The 14,148-nt window shown below is 47.1% G+C and overlaps 1 protein-coding gene across 4 annotated transcripts in view; it reads right to left on the bottom strand.

Annotated features, from left to right (window-relative positions):
* The window catches only part of BACH2 (BTB domain and CNC homolog 2), a 203,311-nt gene that overhangs the window by 153,050 nt on the left and 36,113 nt on the right, over nt 1-14,148 (bottom strand). For 2 of the 4 annotated variants that reach the window (XM_074581131.1, XM_074581132.1), the window contains exon 2: nt 6,379-6,465. The exons of the other annotated variants lie outside the window; for them this stretch is intronic. The gene's annotated coding sequence lies outside the window, so the exon portion shown is untranslated. The remainder of the gene's footprint in view (nt 1-6,378; nt 6,466-14,148) is intronic. 4 annotated transcript variants of the gene reach the window in all.

Below are 14,148 nucleotides of genomic sequence, written 5' to 3'. Positions count from 1 at the left end.
TTAATGCCTTAAAAAGCTCCATGGAAATTTACATTAATCTGTTTAGAACAAATCTCGCCTCTCCTGGGATGCCCTGTAGATGCATACATGAAGAAGAGGAAATTGCCACCACTACACCAGAACTTCCATGATTTTCTGTAAGGGGGAAGCTGTCAGGCTAGCGATTTATTTATTTTGAGGTTACTTCATAAGTCCCATACGCGAACGTTTGTGATATGGGGAGGTCACCACCCCACTCATCTTAGATATCACTGCAGAGAATTATGTAGTTTCCCCAAGTTTTCTGTAGAAGGCAATTGTGATCTGATCCTGTCAAGCACGATAAATTGAGCTCAAAAGTAGAGAATTACCTCGCTCCCGGAGCATCTCTCCTTGGCACAACTTCAGATCGAGGAGGGTTATACAGTTAGGGCACAGAATAAGGTCTTTGGAAGGAAGCACAGTGCTCTCACGCCTGGAGGAAAGCAGGCAAACCCCTGGCTACGGGTTGCATCGCTTTGGAAAGAGCAACCTCAGCAGGAGGTCCTCAGTGCCTCTCTCACCAAGGTGGCAGAGTGAGGGAGGCACCAAGGACCTCCTGCTCATCCGAGGTGGTGAGAGAGTTGTTTGCTGAAGGCGTCAATGAAAGAAAAATTACCGTAGCCGATGCCCTCTACCTGTGCAAACTGAAGCCAAGCATGGGACGTGACACAACACGTATGAACCCTAAACTCATCCTTCCTCAGATCCCAAAGGAGGCAGCGCCACGGTACGTGCGAGAAGGGAAGATGCCAGCAGCAGAGAAATTTCTGCTCTAATCGTGAGATAGAGGAAGAGGCAGCAGGAACAGAAGAATGGAAGCGATAGGAGAAGCGAGATAAAAGAATTACGGGGCTGATAGCATCTGATAGACAACACACTTTTAGAAGAAGGGGAGGAAGTTGAGCGGCCGTGAAAGAGAGGGAAGGAAGAGTAAGGCTGATTTTCCCGATAGTCAGGTCATGATCAGTTCCTGAAACCTGTCTAGTAAGGCTGTTTGTCCGATGTAAAGATGCAAAAAGCAACACTTGTGGCATCTTGGGAGCAGAAAAGGAGATATTGGGGAGTGGGGCACTCTGCAGGGGAATTAAAAAAACTACAAGTCTTCTAAGTGCCATAAATAGAGATGAAGCTACTGAGGTCTCAACTGATAACCACGGTGAATAGTTAACAGAGGAGTTATGCAGAATTGTCCACTGAGACAAAAATCTTAAAAACTTTGGCTCCTCACAACCATCTTTTCTTTTGGAAATCCCACAGCCACTGCTGGGAGATTAGCTTTATAAAGTGAGAATTTAACTGGAATTGCAGCTCTGGGTAACTACGGTAAATGTTGCTCACAGCAACAGAAAATGTAGGATAATTAGGTATTTTGGGGAAGAAGGGAAAGAAAGTTACAGTAACTATGCAAACAGAATAAAAAACAATGCTCTCCTTCTCTGGGACCTTTCTGAGGATCTCGGAGCAATCTACAGCCTGTCCTCGTTAAAAGCTGCCGTGCTATGGCCACAGCTCATTACACGATCTAGGTCCCAAACCTGGCGGTACTTCCCATCCTTATACTTCTACCCTTCTGCTGATCCTCACCCCAGACATGAGCCGTGAGCTGCGGGGTAGGGACCCCGTTGCGGGTTTGTGCAGCACGGGACCCCAGCCGGGACTCGGGGTGCTGCCAAGCGCTCCTTCCACATAATTAATGCGGCGGCCCAATCAAGAGACAGAGAAGACAAAAGGTTTCCACCAAGTAAGGAAAACTCTTTAAGCGCAAGAAGTGAAGGCTCCCTTCACGCCGAACGTGCTGGGCGGCACAGCCTGGCGGGGCAAGTGGGCTGGGAAAGCCAGCCGTCTTTCAGACAAAAGCGCAAAAAAGAAGCGGGAGGAGAAAAAAAGGAAGACAAGGTCAAGCAGAGGGAGGCAGGCTCCAGACAAACCCTCCCCTCCCCAGAGGAAAAGCACCTCAGCAGACACCGCCGTGGAGTCTGCAGAAGATGCTGCTCAGCGGGACAAAGGGTCAAGTTAAAATACAAACCCACGTCTACATGCTCCCGCGAGTTCCTTAAGTGCAGCCGAGAATTTAATGCAATCCAATGCTTTGCACTGGACTTGTTTGATTGCACGTTTTCCACCAATTTCCCGTTCCAGTTTCTGCTACTACTGTGATTTTTAATCATCAGGGGGGAAAAAACACTAATATTCAGATATTGCCTTGCTAAGAAATCTGGAGTATCTGGAAGTTAAATTAACAATATTTAAATACAGTCCATGTCTATTTAAAGGTTTGAACACATCTTGTTAGAACACTGCATAAATTAACCCAACCCAATTCTCCGGGATGCATCAAGATCTAAAAAACCCCAAGTTTGATGTTCTCTCTTTACCACCCACTTAAAAAAACCAAAACCAACATGCTGGGGTTAGCTTAGGTTGCAAATGGTAACAAAATCAACATTCAACTGATTAAATGCAATTTACTCCCTGATGTAATGACGATCATGCCATAACCAGTTCAAAACCAAAACAAGAAGAGGTTCTCCACAGCCCACCCCCCCCAAATTTTCGCCGTTAACGATGCCCCAGCGCAGCCCGCCCGCTCGGGATCCCGCACCGCATCCCTCCATCCCTCCCCACCGCCTGAACCCATCCCCGGACGGAGCGGAGCGATGCAGCCGCCGGGCTCCCCCGTCCCCGCCGCCCCGCTCCTGCTGGCGGCCAGACAAAGCAAACTCCGGTTGCATCACGGAGCAAACTCATTTTCCAGCAACCTCCCAGCCCGGAGTTTACCGCTACTGTAATCCGGTGCTGTCAACAACGCCGCCTTTGTTGCGCGCCCGTGCGCGCGGCTTGCTTGTTGGTTGGCTTCTTGTTTGGTTTGTTGTTTTTTTTAAATACTATTATTATTATTTATTTTAAGGAGAATTTTTGTTTTAAATGAGTAATCTGTTTTCGAGTGATTTCTCCTCCGTGCTGGCTCCACCCTGTACTGTAAACGAGACATTACCTTATACAAGAATGAATCTGCTGCATTCCTCTGTCTAGCTGCCTCGCAGCACATTTCCTACGCTCGCAGCAGCCCCGGCAGCGCAAGCTCTCCCACCCCTTCCCCCCCCCAACATTTTTTTTCTTTCCCTTTTTTTTTTTTTTTCTTTTTTTTCCTTTTCACTGCCTCGCTGTGTTTTTGTGTAAATGATCTCACATGACTCAACAAATCCATCTGCCTGGAGCAGGCCAAGTTTGGAGCCTTCCCAGGAGGGAGGAGAAGAATTGCTTTGTGGAAAGGACCTGGAGCTTTGCCCTTTCTCTGGCTCAAATTACCCGCCTGTCAGGCCTGACGGATTTGGCTAAAAATAAAAGGAAGCGGGCCGTGAAAAGGAGATGAATGAGCTCAGCAGTTCCTTAGATAACATGGGCCTGGTGTCGCCCAAAGATCCCAGAGCAGGAACTTCAGATGCCGGGCATGTAAGCGCGGTGCTGCAGCCGAGGTGAACTTGGCTGCTCAGGGACCAAAAAAAAAAAAAAAAAAAAAAGGCACCAAAAAAAAAGGCACAAAAAAAAGGGCAAACCCAACCATACACTGTTGGAAATAAACGGATTAAAGACACGCAGAACGGGAAAACTGCCTGCTGTAGGTTTTAAGCTTGTAAAAGGGGAGATTTACGGCGTTTCCAGTGGGGAAAGGGGGCGTTGGGGGGTGTGGCGGGGGGACGCACGTGATGTCAGCCTCCCGCCCTGCCCGGGGAGCCTCAGCATCCTCCCTGCGAATGCCTGCCCAGCGCCCGCAGCGGGTATTAAGCACTTAGTTTGGCAATGTAATGACACACTGCAACAATCTGTAATGCGAGGCAGTCAGCAAAGCCCTGGCTCGCAAAGCTCTTTCTCCTAACCATTAACCATATGTTTGGCTCCGCCGCCGCCCGAGCGAGCGGGTGTTCCAGCGCACCATCTGGTTTCTATCCACACAAGCAACTGCAAAGCACAGAGTATTTCCCTCCGGAGCCGCGTCTTCCTCCCCGGCTCCCCCTCCCCGCTCGGCCCCCCACTCCTCCGCTCCCCGTCTTCCTCCTTCGCCTCCTTTCAAGCAGCGGCTTCGCCTCCCCGCCGTGACGCTCGAAGCTCTGGGGACCACAGCCGCCCCACCGAGGATGTGGCAGGAGAGCGGGGATGCTGCGTCGTGCCACCCCCATGAGCTCACACCCCTGCACGCATAGACACACAGAGAGGGATCGCATCCCTCATCACCGATGCTTGGGGTACCACGTTAAAAAATAGATATGTTCTTGGCTGGTCTAGGTGCGGCTGCTGTGCCCATCGCGTCTCACTCACGCACACACGCGCACAGGGAACGTTCGATTCGGGTTACACCAGCTCCATCCCCGCACTGCAGGAGGACCTCAAGAATGAACCTAATAACAGCAGGACAACTAGCAGTGTTACCTCCTGCCCCCAAACAGGGCTTTCTAGGCACATCGGGTGTTGGTGCCCCCCTTCCCACCAAATTAAGAAGATTCTGGGGGAAAAAAGGAGGAAAAAAAAAAAAAAGGAGAAAAAGAGAAAAAGAAAGAGGAATGGAATGAGAGAGAGCTGAAGAAAAAGGAATGAAAATATTTACTTTTCCTATGATAACTAAACAAGCTCTTTCTGAAACTACCAAAAAAGCTTTCAAGTGTTATAGTTTAGAAGACCTTGTACCATATGCTTGCTTTATGATTTTATGAATTCTAACTACTATTTATGTTTTTAAAGCACTTCCATCCTTCTGTTTATTTATGAAGTCACCTATGGGAGATCAGCAGTAATTTTCCTCTCAGGTTGGCGAATGTAAGATTAATCATGACCTAATGCAAGTATTCAGGGACGCAAGCAATAGGATATTCAGCAAATCCCACACTTGCTCCTTTAAAATAAGTTTATACTCTGCAATGAGTCACATATACAGTGTTTATCCAAGTTACCAGTGCGACAAGAAAAAAAAGCCCATTACATTTGCAAATACATACAAATCGCAGCTGTAAGCACCCAACTGCTTACACCAGGACTCGCTTCTATGACTGGATATTGATTTTTTAATAATGTGTCATTATACCAATGTTGATACAGCAACTATCTTCCCGGAGTATGCAATTTAATACTAAAAAGAAGCTGGCTCTAGGAAATATCAAATCCACACCCATTCACATGCTATTTAAACATCCTTCTCGCTCATGCCTGTAGCCATGCAAAGCCACAACTGCGTTTTTCCCACCTAGCACCTAACAAAGAGAATGCAAAGGACTCGCCAGTTACAAGCAGCTCAGTCCAAGGCAACTAGCTCTGCTGATCTGCTTCTTGATAAAAATACTGCAGAACCCCTCCAGTCGGTGCTGGAAACCAAGAGGCTACGTCGAAAAAGATGCACGTTTTTTGAATCTCCTCATACGTGTGAGAAATCAGCGCAGAAAAAAGCACGCTGTAGGCCCTTATCCTGGAATCAAATACACATGGGGAAAACCCATATGCTTGTGAAAAGCCTGATGACTTCACTGGGATTGCCTAAGAAGTTTGAGGGTAGGATCTGGCCTCAATTACCAATGTGGAGTGCAATTAGCACTGTAAACTCCCCCACTTCATCTTCCACTCCTCCTCAGTGAGGGAAATAATTAAAATGATTAAAAACATAAGAGGTGCATTTCAGCTAGCAACTTACATTTCCTATAAAACAGGATCTAAATATGTTAAAGTCCATTATTTTAAGATAAGATTGTGGCAGACATATTAGTAGCATGCTTAAGCATCACACATTAGGTTTCCTACAACCATGCAACACGAAATTGTCTCCATTCACACGCTGAAAACAGCCAGCAGCAGCCCTCTAAAGCAGTAAAGGTCTAGGGTCTGGGTCTTCTAGCAGATAATGATCTGCTCTGATCCAGAAATCTTTTAAAAGGGGAAATTCAAGGGAAATATTCATAGATTCAGAGTTGTGCAGTCTGAAGGGACAGCTAATCATTTGACCTTTTTCCAGAAAACAGGCATGGAGCTTCCCCGCCTACATCGATGCAGCTGTAAGAGGGTGAATTAGAGAATCTCTTAGGGTCAAAAAAACATCATAAAACAAAACCAAGAAAAACAGAACAGCCTCAGCTTCAACAGCCTGATATAGAGAAGGAAGCTACTGAGGCCCCAGCAATGTTGTCCTATTCAGCAATCACCCGAGCTGCGGGAACACTCACACCCTCTCGCCTGGTCTGAATTAATTTAGCAGCCACTGGGTGTTGTTATACCTTGTCACCTTCCTCTGCTCCTCAATCCCTGATGAAGGGCCACTGTCAGCCTGAAACCTGGCCAGTTTTTAAAGCATAATAAAAAGCAGTGTCACGGTATTACCTGAATCCACCGAGTCCTCCTGCCAACAATATTGTTCACGCAATCACATTTTTCTGTTTTTAAAAACTTCTCTCTTGCCTCATCGCTCTGTGTGAAAAACAACACAAAAGAGAAAATTGATTAACTGCACACAATTATCTATTATTTGCATTACAGCAGCTGGCCTTCCCAGCACATACTTAGGTCTTTTGTTTTCTGCCATGTGTCCTAAAGATATTAAACAAGAAAAAGTCCATTCCCCAGAATTTCTCATTGACCAAATCGAAGCGACAGAGAACAATTTGGAGGGGCGGCCGAGGTTCCACAGCCCATTGCTCTCCTGCACCCAAATCCTCTGCCCTCTCCCCGGGGCATCCTGCCTGGCAGCGCCGGGACCAACGCCAAGTAGACACTCAGAAATACGGGGGAAGAGAGAGCTGCTTGAGTTTCTTTCAGTTTCAACAGTACATACATGCCACTAATAACGGCAGCAGCAATGTAAAAATAATACTCGCAAAATTACATCGACAGTAAATTACTTAATGGTACAGTTTCCCTGAACTTTGCACCTACAACATTATTTAAGCGGTAACTCCACCTAAAATTCTCGAAAGGGCCTTTTGGTGTCTGTGTTTACTCCTCACTTCACATATTAGCAGCTTTAAGCTTCAGTGTAAAATTCTCCTGCCAATACACCAATGAACCAAAATGTACACTTCATATAAGAAATTTCCACACTCAAATAAGGAAGAAAAAAGTCCATATGGTAGAAACCCCACTCGAGATAAAAACCTCAAAAAAACCCCACCAGTCTCTCTGGATGGCCAGAAGACGCTTCATAAGTAAAGAAAAAATGCAACTGGATTTTCAGTACTGGAAATGCCATTAACCTCAGTGCTTCATTGCTTTCTCTGAAAGCATACAAAACAAACCCCTGCATTTAAGGAGACGTGACTCAACCACCTGTGCATCATCCCTTGCCCACCTCAACAAAGCATATGGATTAAACACAGCCAACGCAGCATGGGATGGGGGATACGGCTGTGATACCCTTCCTGCCATTTACGCTGCCCGTCGTTGACACGGATGTCTGCCAGAAAGTTTTGTTGCAAGTTTTCGGTCGCAGTGGTCTGACTGAGCCATTCCCAAAAAAGTGGCTGGAAAGACTCAACAAATTCCAACCACCTCTGAGTTTAAACCTGGGACTAGCCAGGTGCCACAGGAAGCAAAGAGCACGGTCTAGTCCAGGGCTGAAGAGGAGAGAGGTGGCCTTTGCCTCTGGCATCTGCTCCCGAGGGGGCAGGGCCACCTCCCGAGCAAGGACAGGGACCAACCCTCTCCCCTTCTCCAGGTGACCTCCCTGCCGCAGCCCCGGCTGCCTGGGGCCACCTATGCTCAATACAGAGCAGCCAAGAGCTGGGCCAGGGGGGCGGCGGGGAAAAATACGTCAACGCAAAAAATTTCATATAACGGGGGGACAGAAAACTGGAAGTAGGATGGGGAGAGAGTGACAACTAGGCACGGAGGGCTGCACGGTGGCTGTGCAGCTGCGGCACAGCCAATGAATCGTGTTCAAGCCCCTAGGATGCTGGTGGACACTGCTGGCCATTTGTTTCCTTCCTGCCTTTTGGCTTTGGCGCATCACGGCGACGTTGCAAGAGAGAACACTGATGACTCGAAGCACTGAAAAGGGAGGGAAACGTGGCGGGCGAGCGCTGCCCTTCACCCGCTCCTGCCACCACAGGAGGTACCTGAGCCGTGCATCAGGGCTATGGGACAACTCTGACAGCTGTTGTCAGCGAAGACGGCGGCCACCCCGCCGGTCCCTGCCACCCCTCTCCTGGCGCAGGCAGACGAGCCGCGCTGTGGCAGCGCCGCTCCAGTCATGTAAACCCAGCATCTCCCAAGTGGCCATTAACGGCGAGTTCCCAACCAACCTGAAACCCTGCCTTCTCTCAAGCAGAACTAACGAACACTCGCAGCCAAAGGGAACGGCGTTTCCAGTACATGAAATACTGTGTAGTACGGGGACATCTCAGCGGCAAGGCTGTAAGATCCTCAAGATCCTTTGTCCTCTTGTTTTAAACTCTCTTCCTGTAAAGAAGTGGCAATGCTTCCCAAATCATTTGTCAAACCCTCAAGCCTGACACCGATAAACAGAGTGAGTTTGTGAGGAAATAACAAACTTCTTCAGTAGGATTTGAGTAGTGTGCCGTAAATAAAAGCCTGGGGCTAAACACGGAATGGGAAGGAAAAACCAAGACGCTGAAGAAGGCGTTTGCCCAGGGCTTGTAGCTACAGCTGTACGCTCGGCGCTAGGCAGGGGACTTGCAGAAAGAGAAAGGTGCGATGCCATCATCGAAAACTGTCCATGCATTCACAAGACTTAAAATCGGGGCTGCACAAATCCTTTTTATATCTCCCTGAGTCGCACTCTGACCTTAGTTATAATATTGTCATGTATTCGTGTATGAAAATAAAATTAACAGCTAATAGTTGAAACCGCCCTAGATGTTATGCTGCCTTAGACATTCACAGCGTATAATAGAGCATAGGTCTACAGTCAACCAAATGCACAACGCTGGAAGAGAGACCTTAAAGGTAAATAATTCAGGGATTGAATTCTTTAAGGTAAATAATTTAGGGCTCTAATGAACTCGCTGACTGTAAATAGGGAGTTCCACTGCTAGGAACCCTTCAAACTGCCCTACATCCAATCCTCGGGAGTGCAAAGCACGAAACTGTCAGCAGAAACACGCCTCAAATATTCCTGGCTATAGCAGCAAGGACTCCATCTAACATAAAACAAGTCCTGGATAGGAAAAGGCAGCTTCACAGACTGGTTCCAGTGCTCCGTACTGTGCCCATGAGTTGCTTAAAAGAAGGTGTAATTTCAGAAACGTCCCTTGGGCAAGCAGTGAGGTGGTCTGTGAAGCAAAGTAGTTGACCCATGTTGTGTCCTGTGGAAGCACTGGAAAAACCCTTCAAGGATAGCCAACAGTTTGCCTGTGCGGTTTGATCCAGAGGTGCTGAAAACACATGGGTGAGGCTGCAAGCTCTTTGCTAAATAAGACAGCCCGTAGATGAAAAGGAACCAGACAAACCCCCGACTCCTCCTCACTTCACAATTTCTCTTCCCTGTCTTACAAAATTGGCTATGCTCAAGTGCTTTTAGCAACACCTGGGAATTCCTGGGAATCCGTCAAAAAGCATCTCAGCCGGACAAAATCCATCGACAAACCACGGTATCAATCCTTATCAAATTTTAAATTACCAGCAAGTCTCAGCCTTCCCAGCCTGCATCCTCCAGTTCCACGGAGTTATTCGCAAGCAGCAACTATTCCTACCCAAGCAAGGAAACTGTATTAAAATGTAGATACAGAGAATTGTCAGTTATACAACGTTGTCGCTGCTAAAAAAACTCCCAGAATTTTTACGCTGCCTCACACGTACATAAAGTAGTATGTAAAAACACCCTGGAGTTGCCTCACACCCTCTTACGAGACCTACACGAAACCAGACCATGGAAGAAAACCCCGCCTTTCGCCGCCAGACACGGGCACGTCAGCAGCAATAGCCACGGCGCTGCAAGGCTGCTGACGAGCCTGGAAACACCGTATGGGAACATGCCTGCGGATCAGCAGTCGAAAAGGCAACTGCTGTTCTCGCCCCGTGCCCAGCGGAGATGAGATCTCATCGCCAGCAGAGATCTGGGTCACCACCAGGAAGCTGGAGTTATCCCAGCACCATCTTCTAGGTAACGCTCCCGAAAGGGGAAACAAATCTGCGGCGAGGTTGCATCCGACAAGATCCTGGGTGTAAAACAAAAACAACCACCGGCGGTTTCTTTGCTCCCTGGCGATACCATCCAGTTGAAAAAAAGAAACAACAAACCCCGTATCGCATGATGTCTTGTATGCAAACTACTTTGCAGAAAGAGTTTGTTGTAAATGCAAAGTTCAGATTGCAGTGTCTCAAGAGCTGGCAAACGCATCTCGATTGCCAAAGCCTGCCTCCTAAACGCCAGGCTAAAAAGTACTTGTTTGCCTAACCTGTACTTCAAATACCAAAACCCAAACGTGGGGAAGGAGAAAGCAAGAAAGACAACGAACTATCGATTTTAAACCTATGATGTTTGTGAAAAATAAATGCGCCGAGACTCCATGCAATCAAGTAGCTGACATCAATCCAGGCGCAGGACTGAAAACCGAACCAGCTTTCCAATCTCTGCTAACCAAAACTTTTGCAATCTTCCTGTACGCCATTTCCTTGTTTACGTCTCATGGTACTGGAGTTCAACTTTTGGAGAAACACGAATGGCGAACCTAGAAAGTGAAATGTGATATTATTTACAGAGTAAGAGAGCACGCCGTTTGCAAGAATTCGTAGCCGCACACATCCCAGTCCTGTTCCTCAGTCCAACACCCACTCCTGAAATCCTGTACCAACCAGATTAGCTGATGTGCACATGCTTGTGCTCTTGCGGAAACAATAGTCTCTTTCAGTCCGTACAATCTTCTGAAGAACCAGGCGAAAACGTCATGGGAAAAGTTAGGAAATATCTGCAGAAAACAGTCTGCAAGATGAAAGGCAGAATGAGCCTTTTAACTTGGCCGAAGTACATAACATGGAGGAGAAACGCATAGCTTTGTTACCTAACCCCTTTTCCAAAGGGCTTTTTTTTTTTTTTCCAGGTTGGAAAAGGGGGTTGAAACAACTTTAGAAAATAGAACACGCCAGTGGTGGGACGGCTCCCTTACAGACAGAGTGCTGCAGGCAAAATCCAGCCTGGGGAGCTGCGCAGCAGATCTGGGAGCCGATACCCGCTCCCCTTCCACGCTGGGATCTCCCGCCGACGGCCGGGATCTTGTCAGGCAGGATGAGTCCTCCTGCCCGCCCTGCACCACGCTCCTCCCTCCCCTCCCCTCCCAAACACCGCTCTGCTGCTGCGGAGGGCACAGCGCTATTTTTTAATTAATCCAGCACACGGTTTGAGATGCCTCAGGGTTAAGCGAAATATTTCCTGTCTTTAATCAGTGTGGCAAAAGCACCTATAAAGACAAACGCTCTGCCATAAGGCTAAGGAATTGAGAACAGAAAAGAAGCTGCAACAGAGCCACCCTTGACCTCTTGAAATTTTGCCTCCAGAGGGCTCAAATATAAGAAACTGAATTTTTCATCGGTAGGGAAATGAGGTAGGGAGACTGGCTTTTGGTACCATTATGGTTGGGAATATCAAATAAAAGTCCTTATGGAGTTGCACCATCCATCTTCTGTTCCAAACTGTTGGTCTCCAAAAAAGCTATCACAAAAAAAGAATTCCCCCCCACTATCAGGACAGCACTAAGGACTCAGAGAGATTTTAAACAAATACAGTTCTACAAATCCTTGTTTCTCCTCTTGCAAGGGGCTACAGAACTCCTGCAGGAAACAAACGCTCCCATATCAAAGCAGGTTTTCTCTGCATGCACTCATGCTGCCTATTACTTTTTAACCGTCTGGTACACATCTTCCTACAGGATTGCTTATGTTAAGGGAAATACTGACATTTGCTCTGCAAAAAAATACTGACTCCTGTTCTGCGCAAATGCCATGAAGGTTAATAGCAGCATCATGGCTTCAACTCTGCCTTTGCCTTTCACCGAGCAGACCATATAACCACTGGCATCTCACCTCTCCCGTGCGCTTCCCTTCCCCTCAACTCACACACCCTCTCTGCAGGATTTTACTAAGCAGTTCATCTAAACCCGACAGTAGGTATTTTTCAAACTGCAGGAGCGAGTCGAAGTATTAATTTGATGTGTCTGATTGCACAGACACCATATGAGAATGTGAGAGCTGACCACAGAAGAATACAAGTTGCTTTCTTCATTTCACAGCTCCGGGAGTCAAAAAGGGTGTGCAGGACCCTGATATATACCAGACGTTTTTAAAGTAAGGTGGAAAAACTGGTGCGGACACACTTGTCCATCGTGAAAGCTTCCCAATGGCTACCAACTGGCCGTGCTGTAGCGAGCAGGCTTCCTCTGCCTGCCGAAGATTACAACCCCGATGGAACGGGGGTATTTACAGCTTTCACGCATACAAGTAAATCCTGCTCTCAATCCCTCCTCATTTTTCTAGAAAATAAACTTGACAAGTCCATCAGCATAGCGCGAGAAAGCCTTGAAACAGAACTCACTTTGTTACATATATTCTTGTACCTATTTAAGAGAAATGAATTATTTTAAAGCAAAAAAGTTAGGGCTGGAACACCTCTACAGTTTCACCAAGTTCCACGTTCAACCCAAGAAACAAATGCAAAATTTTTTTCAGTTGTTTGTAGCAAGTCTTGCATCAGTTTCACTCAGATTTTTTTTCTCAGAATTTATGTTTGTAATTAACAACAACAACAACAACAAAAAACATTTTAAAAAACCCTTCACCCTCAGCTCCCAGGGGCCTCAGCCACTACCCTCCCTGTACTAGGAACTCCACAAATGCATAGAGACTTCACGTCTCTGTCCTGAAAAGCCAAGTTTCATCTTGTAGTTACAAAACTGGAGGTTGTTTGCTTTTCTTCAAAAAAAAAAAAAAAAAAAAAAGTGAGAAGTCATCAATAAAAAATACTAAAAGAAAATAAAAGTAAAAAAAGAAAGGACCCCAGATGAAAAATGTCATTTACGTTGACTTTTTGGGTGAAGTTCGTTGCAGAGAGGAGTCATCGTTCCATGCACTTGGGATGAAGTCTGGAAACTTCAAAATATTGCTGTCTTTCACTGCGTAGCATGGGGGTGTGTGAAGGGAAGACTCTTCCGTCAGCCATAGGTTTCCCAGGATGAGAAACCCGGGTGCTGCCGGAGGCATCCTCGTCCCACAAGAACACACACATAACAAGAGCTTTCAGACAGCATGGTGATACGAATCACATAAGATGGAGAGAGACTTTGATACGCTTCTCGTTGCTGCTCCTATTTCCACAGCCCATGCTGGTTCAAAGAACATCGCAGGAAGTGCGTGAAAGAAAAAGCAGTATTTCAGGCCAGGGACAAGTAGACACACACACAGGTGAAGCAAGCTGAGGGCTGGGATCTCGCAAGTCTCCCATATCCAACCCAGAGCAACTTCTTCACTGCACGCTGCCTCAATTCTTTTCCTACATAATGTTTGCAGTTGTAAAAGGATGTTTTAGAGGGCCATAAAGACCATCAGAGGGCTGGAGCACCTCTCCTGTGAAGACAGGCTGAGAGATTTGGGGTTGTTCAGCCTGGAGAAGAGAAGGCTCCAGGGAGACCTTGTAGCTGCCTTCCAGTATGTAAAAGGGGCCTACAGGAGAGACGGAGAGGGACTTTTTACAAGGGCATGTAGCGATAGGACAAGGGGTAATGTCTCCAAACTAGAAGAGGGTAGATTTAGATATCAGGAAGAAATTTTTCACTATGCGGGTGGTGAGGCACTGGCACAGGTTGCCCAGGGAAGCTGTGGATGCCCCATCCCCGGAAGTGTTCAAGGCCAGGCTGGATGGGGCTTTGAGCAGCCTGGTCTAGTGGGAGGTGTCCCTGCCCATGGCAGGGGGGTTTGGAACTAGGTGATCTTTAGGGTCCCTTCCAACCCTTACCATTCTATGATTCTATGATTCTTGTGAGGTGACAGGATATTTTGTTCACAGTCCCACTGAATATATTTATGCCTGTTGTTTTGTTATTTACTTGTGCACGTACTCTGCCCCCTTCTTTCAGCCTAGCTCTGTCTGAGGAGCAGAACTGCCCCATCTTCTCTCTGTCAGAGCAAAGCGCTGGCTACGCCACCTCA

Source organism: Larus michahellis, chromosome 3, assembly GCF_964199755.1.
Source record: "Larus michahellis chromosome 3, bLarMic1.1, whole genome shotgun sequence".
Classification (NCBI taxonomy): domain Eukaryota; kingdom Metazoa; phylum Chordata; class Aves; order Charadriiformes; family Laridae; genus Larus; species Larus michahellis.
Note: the sequence above shows the minus strand (reverse complement) of the source record. Positions and strands in the feature narration are given on the sequence as shown.